Consider the following 9,900-nt stretch of genomic DNA (forward strand, 5'->3'; position numbering starts at 1 on the left):
AAAAAGTTAATGCCTAGCTCATGTCAAGGTCTGATGACGTTGGCAGGAAAGCTCTGAGAACCTATGTTCCTTCTACCAAGTGGCTTTGCAATTTCCAGGGCCTCAGAGTTTTCTACTGGATCCTTTGAACTCAGCCAGCACATAAAGGTCTCTACTTCTCAAGTGAGAACATGGCGGTCTCCTGGGAAGTTTTTAAGGCCTGAAAGTGGCATACCTTATTTCTGCCCATATTTCACTATTCGGAGCTCAGTCAAACTATGAGAAAGGCTGGAAAAATATAGGCTCCCCACGTGTCCATAAGGAGAGGGGAAAAGGGGTTTAGTGACCACATCCCAGACCTTGACTCCATTTTCCAGCCCCACGTCCCCACTCCTGTTTCTAGTTGTCTCTGGCCTGCTGACATTTAACCAATAACACAGGGACTGGCAAACAGCCGCCTGTGGGCCACATCCAACCCCTGGCCTGTTTTTGGAAATGAAGTTTTATTGAAGCACAGCCATGCCCACGTGTTTACTTGCTGTGTCTGTGGATGCTTGCATGCTGTAATGGCAGAGCTGGAGAGTTTTGGCAGAGACCCTGCAGCCTGCCACGCCTAAACTATTTACTATCTGGGCCTTTAAAGAAAAAATGTGATGACTCCTGCAAAGCTGCCTCAGCTTTCCAGGTTCCAAAAGCGTGTTGTCCTCTCTTGACTGAGTGAGTCTTTCCCTCCCCGACTCCCTTGCCCTTGTGGGTCCGCATGCTCCCCCAGGGAAACCAGCAGACGAGAACACCTCGAGAGAAGGGTTCTAATCTCCCTGGGAAGAACTCTGATGTTTGCTTATTCCTTGGGTCTATGTTGGTCTTTTTCATAACACTGCTGAAGTTTTTCATGACTTTGGGGTTAAGGAAACTCTTTGTGAATTTAAGTCCTTTCTCCTATTCAATGTCCAAATGAAATTTCCATATCACCTGGAAGTGCCATATATGTTTTCAACTAATAGAACAGAAAGCAAATAATATGTATGTGGCCAATTAAAGGACAAAAAAAAAAAATGGTTTCTAGGAAGAGCAAAAACTGGAGAGCGGTGAGAAATGTTATGTCTCACAATCTATAGCCCCAACTCTACCCCTCTAATATCATCTTATTGTTGTCACTGAAAAAAGACTAATTGCAAAATCTGAGGTATTGCCTAAATTGTGCTCTTTGTACATTCAGAGATTATATGTCTCTTAGATTATTTAAAATTAATAATGACTATATGTTGCTTCACTGTCCTTTATTATGTATAATGTCATTAAACTTTGCTGTGTTTAAACTTCCCAGATCCTTTTTTTAACAAAGATTTTGAGACTTCACAAAACCTGCACCCCCTCTCTTGTCGCCTAGGATTCCTGTGATTCCCAGCAGCACCACCCAACTCCCAGGGGCTCGGTCAGGCGATTCTGTGGTGTTTCAAAGGACATAGGTTTGGTTTCCAAAAGCACCGACATCTCTCCGCCCCTTCCAGTGCTCAGAAAATGAGTTTCCAACCCCTTGGTTTGCTGGCTTTGGCCAGAGCCCAGGCCCTGTGGTGTGGAAGGCAGCCGCGAGCTGGGGCGGAGGCGCTCTCCTCCCCGCCCACTGGAGTCGCTGGTGGGGAGGTGGTGTGGACGCTGCCCTCCCACGCCTCAGGGAGCCTCTGGCGTCGGGGCCCAGAACATTCGCAGGCTCTTCCCCTGGGCCTCGCCTGAAAGAGCAGGTCTAATCTCCGGAGCAAGTGCGGACTTTGGGCTTTCTGCTCTCTGAGTCTTTTCCATTAATCCCTCTTTACATGGGTCATTGAGCCCATCTGAGAGCAGAGCTCAGTGGCTCCTGCTGAAACCAGCGAAATCCTCCCATCCTGCCACCCTCCCACTCTTTCACAGCTAGAAAGGAAGCGCCCTAACACAGGGACTTTAGTCTTTCCACTGATGGGGCCTAGAACAGTCCCAGTTCATATTAGGTGCTCAAATAAATATTTGTTGAATGAATGGCTGTTAGATAGATGGTCTACCTCTATGACACTTAGAAATACTTCTGTGTCTACTTATTGGTGTCCTTTAGAACTATGCCTTTTAAAATTTCTTAGTCAAAAAAAAGGTTTTATTTAGGTAAAACTTACACACAGAGATGTGCACAGATCTTCAGTGCAAAGTTTCATGAGCTTTGAAAAATATATTACCTATGCCACCAGCACTCCCATCAAGATTTGTAATATTTCCTTCTCCCCGGGAAAGAACAATGCCTTCTATTAATCAGCCCCTTCAGAGATCTTATTTTATGTTGCCCTATTATACGGGCTCGTGTCTGCCTTCACCTACCAAAGTATAAGCTCATTGAGGCTGGGGATACCGTGACCCGTCACGGCTTCTCCAGAGCCAGGTAACTAAACAAATGTTGGAGTATGCACTCCTGGATAATCTGAAGATAAAGCCTACATCAAAGATGCGCCGAGGAGCACCTGACCTACTTCTGAGTGCAGTGCCGGGTGCAGAGGCCTGGGGAGACAATGCTGGGTGGAGGAGAAGGGGAAGCGTCCTTAGTTGAAGAAAGAGCAGAACAGGGTTCAAGAAGGGCTAGACAATGGGACATAGGCCGGTCACTTTTTTGCCTCAGGGTCAGATCTACTTACTCGTGCACACCGAAGGATTCCCTTCCCAATCATTCAGTGAAAGATGAGCATGTTTTATTTCCACACCAACACCCAGACCCCAGGTTTGCGAGTTAGCAGTGCCTTGTCCCCAGGTGATGTTCAACACATGACTCTTGAATAGAATTTATTGCATACCCTTCTCTCATGCTACAGCTGCACCTGACCGACCCAAAGGACCCTGCAGGAAATGGGCTAAGGTCTGGAACCAGCCAACAGCAGCATCACGGTGAAGACACAGCCTCTGAGCCAGGTTGACCGGGTTCAGATTCCAGCACCACTGCTGGGTTTGTGACCTTGTGTGCATTATTTAACCTCTGTTCCTCAGTGTCCTCATTTGTAAAGCAGAGAGGACAAGAAGGACATGCTTCTTGTGAGGAATGAAGAGGATTCGCATAAAGAGCTTAGCATAAGCCTAACATATACTAAGTGCTCAATAAGGGCACTCATTATTAATGACTCTTAGGGTAGGGAGAGTCTTACAAGAACACAGCAGGAGCTGAGCAAAAGAATTATGTAATCCATTCCTGGGCCAGCTGCAATATTGAAAAGGTGTGGCCTCAGCAGGTCATAGTCCCAACAGACAGGGAGCCTTGGAGAATCTGGTAGGAGGCAGCAGAACAGCTCAAGGAAAAGCTTGGAATTTGGGGGCAATTGGAATCGAAGACTAGCCTGGGAGAAATTCTCAAAGTGAGGATGAAAACTAAAAACGGGAAACTTGTCCCAGAAATGATGAGACAGTTCTGCCTTCAAAAGTCATACAACCAATGCCTTCCCCCAGTTGTTTTTTAATTAGGCTACACACCAGGAATGTGTTCAGTACTGGTGCATGTACAAATGCATCATATGCTTGTCATGAGAAAAAGGTTATGGCAATCAATAAAGAATCTTGAAAATACAAATGAAGGAACGAGAATTTGTGATACATTTCCATGCTAATGGTCTCTGCTGAAATGTGCATCTCAACTCTATCAAGACTGAGAGCTGGGATCTATTCCTGGCATCCCTGCATCCCTACATCGAAGCAACGCAGGAAGGGAGGAGGCGTGTCTTGGGTGAGAAGCTGGTTCCAAGTAATTTTTTCCTTTTTCAGGCCACTTTCTCAACATCACAATTATTAATTACCCATCCCTATTAGAAGGACCCTCTCCAGGGAAAAAGCGATTGACCTTTAAAAAATGTATTTCCTTTAAAGGTTTAGACTAATGACTGTCCACTCTGTGATGCTCTAAAAACATATCCCTTGGCAGTCCAGCTATGACTCACACGGCACTGGATAGCATTTCAGGGAACTTATTTTTCTCTCTCTCTGAAACTAGGCCTGTAGTCTAGCCTCTGTTATAGGTTTTCCTTGTTCAGCTGATGAGATGTTCTGACACTGTGTTGGTGAAGAAGTCAGAGTTATAGCTTTCCACTCCATCGGTTATCTCCATTGGTGTGGCAGGAGAAGTCAAAACTAAGGTCTCCCACCCCTTGGTGTGGAGGCCTGGGACATCCTCTCTGGGCTTCCAAAGTCCTGGCTGGCCTTCCCCACTGGGGCGGGCAGCCCCCCCTCTGTAAACAAAGGCTGTCCCAGGCACCTGTGGGAGCAGGTGGCACTGCGTCCTCCCTGGCATGCTCAGCCTTCAGTTTAACACAGGAGCTATCTGACCTGGAGAGTGAAAAAGGGACTCCTTCCCGGGGGACTGGGTTAGCTGGCAGCAGGTCTGTTTAGAAATTTACCTGTTGGCACAGGAAGAAAAGGACAGAGTAATTCTGTGAAAGTCATACAGTCAAACTGGTCGGCCCTCTCGGTGTGAAGGCCTGATGTTGGAGTCCGCCTCATGCCCCATCGGCAGGAACAAGTGGACTCATTATTGGATAAAAACAATTACCTGTGTGCCAGGAGGCAGGCAGCATGCCACCGTGGCATGGACATGCTTGGCTGTGTCTCAGCACTGCCACTTCCTGGATAAGTGATCCTGAGCAAGTTATGTCAAACTCCCCCATCACTGCTACTTTCTTAACATATTTCTCTTCCCTGTTCCTTTCCCTTTTCTGCTGGCTGTTATGAAAGCATAGAAAATGGGAAGGAATAAAAGGTATGAAGAAAAAAAAGGGTAATCCAGGCAGAGAGGAAGACAGAGCTGGAAGGAAACGTCTGAGAAGGGAAGCTCAGGCGCCCAGCTGGCAGGCTCAGTGGTTGAGAATCTATGAACCAGGAGGTCACAGTTTGATTTCCATCAGGGCACATGACCGGGCTGCGGGCTCGATCCTCAGTATGGGACGTGCAGGAGGCAGCCGATCAATGATTCTCTCTCTCTCCCTCTACCTTCCTCTGTGAGATCAATAAAAATATATTTTTAAAATAATTTTTAGGAAAAAAGGAAGGAAAGCTCAGGACATTCAGAAACCAGAACAATGGTGGTATTTTGTGTTCGAGTAGGTTCTGTGGTGGCTTTCCTCCCGGTACTAGTTTTCTGTATCAAATTACCCCAGAATTTAGAAGCTTAAAGCAATACGCATTTATTATCTCCCAGTTTCTATGGGTCTGGAATATGGGTGTGGCTTCGCTGGATCATCCAGCCCTGGGTCTCTCACAAGGCTGCAATCAAAGAGTTGGCCACAGCCCGGCTGGGGAAGCATCCACTTCCAAGTGGATGCAGCTCCTTGTGGGCTATTGCATTGAAGATCTCAGTTCCTTGCTGGCTATTGGCCAGAGGCAACTCAGTTCCCTGCCACGTGAGCTTTTCCACAGGGCAGCTTATGATATGGGAGTTGGCTTCACCAGAGTGAGCAGGGAGGATGGGGAATCACAGATTTTGGTAAAACAATGTTGAAAGGGACTTCCCGTCTGCCCTATTGTATTCATTAGAAGTGAGTTACTAGGTCAAGCTCACACTCTAGGTAGAAAGGATTACATAAAGGCCTGGTGATCCCTAGGGACCACATTAGAAGGCTGATTACCTCACTGCCCTTCTGATAAAAGCAATCCTCCTTCCTCTTTAAAGGAACATATGATTCTGGTGGGGCTGATGTTCATAATACCTGCCATTCCCACCCACCCCCACACTGGGACAGCATGAAACTCCAGTCTGGTCAATCATCATAGCACATCTAGCTGGCTACAGTGATTGGACCAAGAAGTAGCTACGTGACCCAAGCTTGGCCAACCAGAACCTTTCCCTGATATTTATATATACTACAACAAGGAGATTGAGATCTCTCTGTCTCATCTTAAATCACTGAAATGGAATGATGTAACTTGGGGTTTTCCATGGCCATATCTCTTACCAACTTTATAAAGAATTCCACCTATACCAGAAACAATTGAAGCCGTCACGTTCTGAGATAAAAACGAAAGATTTGAGATTAAAGAGAGAACAACAATAAACTAGAGACTTTTTTTTGAATCCCTAAAGTGAGTTTCACCCTTGAAAACTAATCTCTGTTTTTTTTTTGTTTGAGACACTTTAAATTAGATTCTGTCTCTTAAAGTGAAAAGAATCTTGGTTAATACAGCCTCAGTTTTTACAACTGTAAAATCAAGAAACTGAGCTAAATGACTCCATGTGTGTGTGTGTGTTTTCATCCTCCAAGCTCTAAGATTCTTACTTAAACTGTCTGATCCTTTACAAAGAAATAGACTTTTCAAACTTGGGGAAAGTGGGGAAGGAGCAGCCTGAAGAAAGCGGCATGCATAGGAGGGAGACATAGACCAAGTCTGCCTTCTTCAGAATGTAGGCAAGGCTCCACGTTTTAACTCAGAACACTAAGAATCCACCATAAAAGACTCCTGTCTCTAGTGATCCTGGGTAAGGCCCAGACACATTTACTTCACATGTTTTTGCAACCACGATAATATAGTAGTCAAGGGCATGGGCTATTGAGGAAGTAGCCCTGGGTTTAATGATCATCATCATAAAATAATAATAATAGCTCATGTTTACTGAGGGCTTACTATGTACCTGCAGTATCTCAGGTCCCAGCTCCTTGACTTACTCGGTGTGTGACCTTAGGCAAGTGACTTAACCTCCCTAAGCCTCTGCTTCCTCATCTGTAAAATGGGGGTAAATAATAGTTCCCTTCTCACAGGGCTTTTGTGAGCATCACATATGAATCTCACCAAGCAAAGTACCTCACACTGTCCTTCTTAAAATGCGGTTCTTCTTAAGATGTTCTCCCTTGCCTCTTATACCCAGCTCAAACATCAACTATTTCACAGACCCTCCCAATTGCCCACCCCTCCTCTGTACTCCCACATCACTTTACTCCTGCCTGCTCTTCTAGCCCTATGTTGGCCCTGCATTACATTGTCCTGTTCACCTACTTATCACTCCTCATAGACCATACCTTATTTAACTTTGGGTTTCTGAAGCCTAAATCCATGTCAAACACACAGGAGGATCTCAGCAAATCTACATGGATTGATAGACACAATATTTACCAGTCTCTTAAGAAGAAAAGCAGACAGTCTGATGGGTACATGGCCACACCTTTTGGTTTCACCGCCTCATTGGGCGTTAGGGATTTTTGTCAGGCGAAACTCTGAGTGTGTTTGTAAAACTGCTCCTCAGGTGAAACACCAATTGCTCAAGTTAAAAGTAACAATTTCTCACAAACTGGCAGGCCAGTCTGTCAGTAACCAGCGTGGAGGCCCATGGTAACGGGTGCGGTGCGGCTGGTTTGGAAGACGACCAGAGACAGTAAATATGACGGTTGCCTGGGTGTATAAACATAAAACCAGCTTCTCTTCGCCTCATCCCTGAGAGACTCCAGACATGGCGTCGGTGACACCCACAAGTGGTTACTTGTCAGCTCCTGTCAAGTGCAGGGCAAGGGCCAACCACTCCAAGATGCAAATATTGAGGATGAGAACGGTAACAGCAGTTTTTATAAGAAGCTAAACAGTGCATGAATGTTCAGAAAAATGTATTTTTCTAATGTGAGTATAAGACAAGGGCCTGTGTTAAAGGAGGAAATATGTCTCAACTTCTGAGACCGTATTCTTTTCTCCAGCTAGAGGCTGGGTAGGGCTAGAAGGGAAAACTAGTTGGAAGTATCCATCCAAATGACTACTGAAAGGCCTTCTGGGGGGCCGTCTGCTATCTACATGGGGCTGACCATGTGGCACCTCATTTCTCATTAGTATAAGTCTTAGGGAAATAGTGCAAAGTGCTTTAGGGATTTATAAGGAGAGTAGGGAAAGAAATGAGAAGCATGCCTGATTGGGGTGGCATGAATAATGGATTAAAAGATCTTAAATACAATTTTGATTCCCCTGTGTTGGTTAGAATTCAACTCTAGGGCAGGATCGCAATGGGTGTTCTCCTACATGACAGGAATTCAAAAAACTCTCTTACCCCCAATTCCTCTCCCCAACCAGTTTGCTTCTACTTATTCACTCATTTTTTTATTCATATCCTGCCTTGTTCCTGAAAGCAATGCAGCCTCATACCCTATGGCAGTAGTCGGCAAACTCATTAGTCAACAGAGCCAAATATCAACAGTACAACGATTTAAATTTCTTTTGAGAGCCAAATTTTTTAAACTTAAACTTCTTCTAACGCCACTTCTTCAAAACAGACTTGTCCAGGCCATGGTATTTTGTGGAAGAGCCACACTCAAGTGGCCAAAGAGCCACATGTGGCTCCCGAGCCGCGGTTTGCTAACCACTGCCCTACGGGCACTGGGGACCTATCAGTGGTTTTTAAGCAGGGGAACTCCATGTTCAAATATGATTTTTGGATCATCTGGAATCAGTGTTACAGATGGAATTATCGAAGAAAAGGCCAGTAGACATCCAGATGAATCCTAACTAGTGGCCATGGAGGGGAGAAGATAGAAGGTAGAGATAAGAAGTAGCATGACCGGGATCTCCTGGCTGGCTGGATGTGTATGGTAGAGAGAAAGTAAAACATAACTGGGAAGGTTCTTATTTAGAAGACTTTGTGAATGATGACGCTACTAAAAGCAGACTGACAAATACAGGAAGAAGACTAGGTTTGGAGAAGGGGTGATAAAAAGCTTGAGGAACGACTTCAGTGGAAAGTGCCATATAATGATGCCTAAGATTTCAGTCATGTGTCCAGTAACCAGTGTAGGAAACAGATAATGTTGCTAATGTTAGTTGTCGCTCCAGTGGTCCACTGTGAGTTGATCTCCAGCCGTATGGCATGAAGTGCTCTGACCTACAGCCACAGCTTGACCCTATGGCATGGTTTGATGAGCTCATGGTTCGCTAGATGAACTTTGAGAGAGTGTGGGAACAGAGCAGTACACGCCTAGGGCCACCCCTAGAGACCCAACCAGTAGGCTTCTCCTACTGACAGTGGCCTAGTATGGTACCATTTTCACATCTTCTAAATATCTAGAGGTTGGACAGACATCTGTTGGTAGTGGGAAACTGGGTACACTAGGGTAGGTGATCTGACTATTGGGATAGACCTCAGGCCCTGCTTTGAGTCTCTGCCCAAATCTGACCAGCTGGCTTAAGGGATGGAGGAAGGAGAGGAATCAGCCTAGTCTTCTCTCTTTTCCCCCAAAACACCTTTTGCCCATCTCAGAGCCTCGGCTGCTCCTCCTATGAAGCCATAATGCCTTCTTTTTCCACACCGGGCGACTCTATTCAATGGGAAGCTTCGTGAATGGGAAAGTTGTCATCTGTTGTAACAGTCTACCTGTGGACTGTGTAGGCTGTCCGCTTCTGATCGCTGTACAAATAGAAGGTGTTTGTTTAGCTTGGGAATTTATTTTGTGTGTTGCTTATTTATTTTTACCCTGATTTAAATAAAGGTTTAAGTCATCTTGCAATATAACAGATATTTATTTTAAGAAGAAGAGAAACTGAAGGGGGTGGAGGGTGCCTTGCTTGGGGCTAAGAGCCTACGGAGCAAAGGTAGAGGCTCCCCCTGCTGGCTCGTTTTTGCCCCTGCAGCCCTCTGCCAGTCAAAATGCTTTGTGAAGTCCTGTGTGGTTTCACAGGGGAGAATCACCCAGCTTCAAAAGATACTCCTGCTTTCAGAAACAGTGGTCAGTGTCCTTTGTGGACTGATCATGTCAAAACTTGTTCCATCCCTTTCCGCCCTTCTCTTTCACTAGCTCTTGCACAAATACTGGAGGTCTTAATTTGTGGAACATTTATTTGGCCCCATCACTGAGCCATCCAGCACTTTGCTAGCAGCGGGAACACGAAGGGGAATGAGACACACTCCCTGCCCTTAGGAAGCCAGCATAAGCAAAGCTGCCTTCTTGGGGTAGTAAAGCCCTA

Source organism: Eptesicus fuscus, chromosome 16 (genome assembly GCF_027574615.1).
Source record: "Eptesicus fuscus isolate TK198812 chromosome 16, DD_ASM_mEF_20220401, whole genome shotgun sequence".
NCBI lineage: Eukaryota > Metazoa > Chordata > Mammalia > Chiroptera > Vespertilionidae > Eptesicus > Eptesicus fuscus.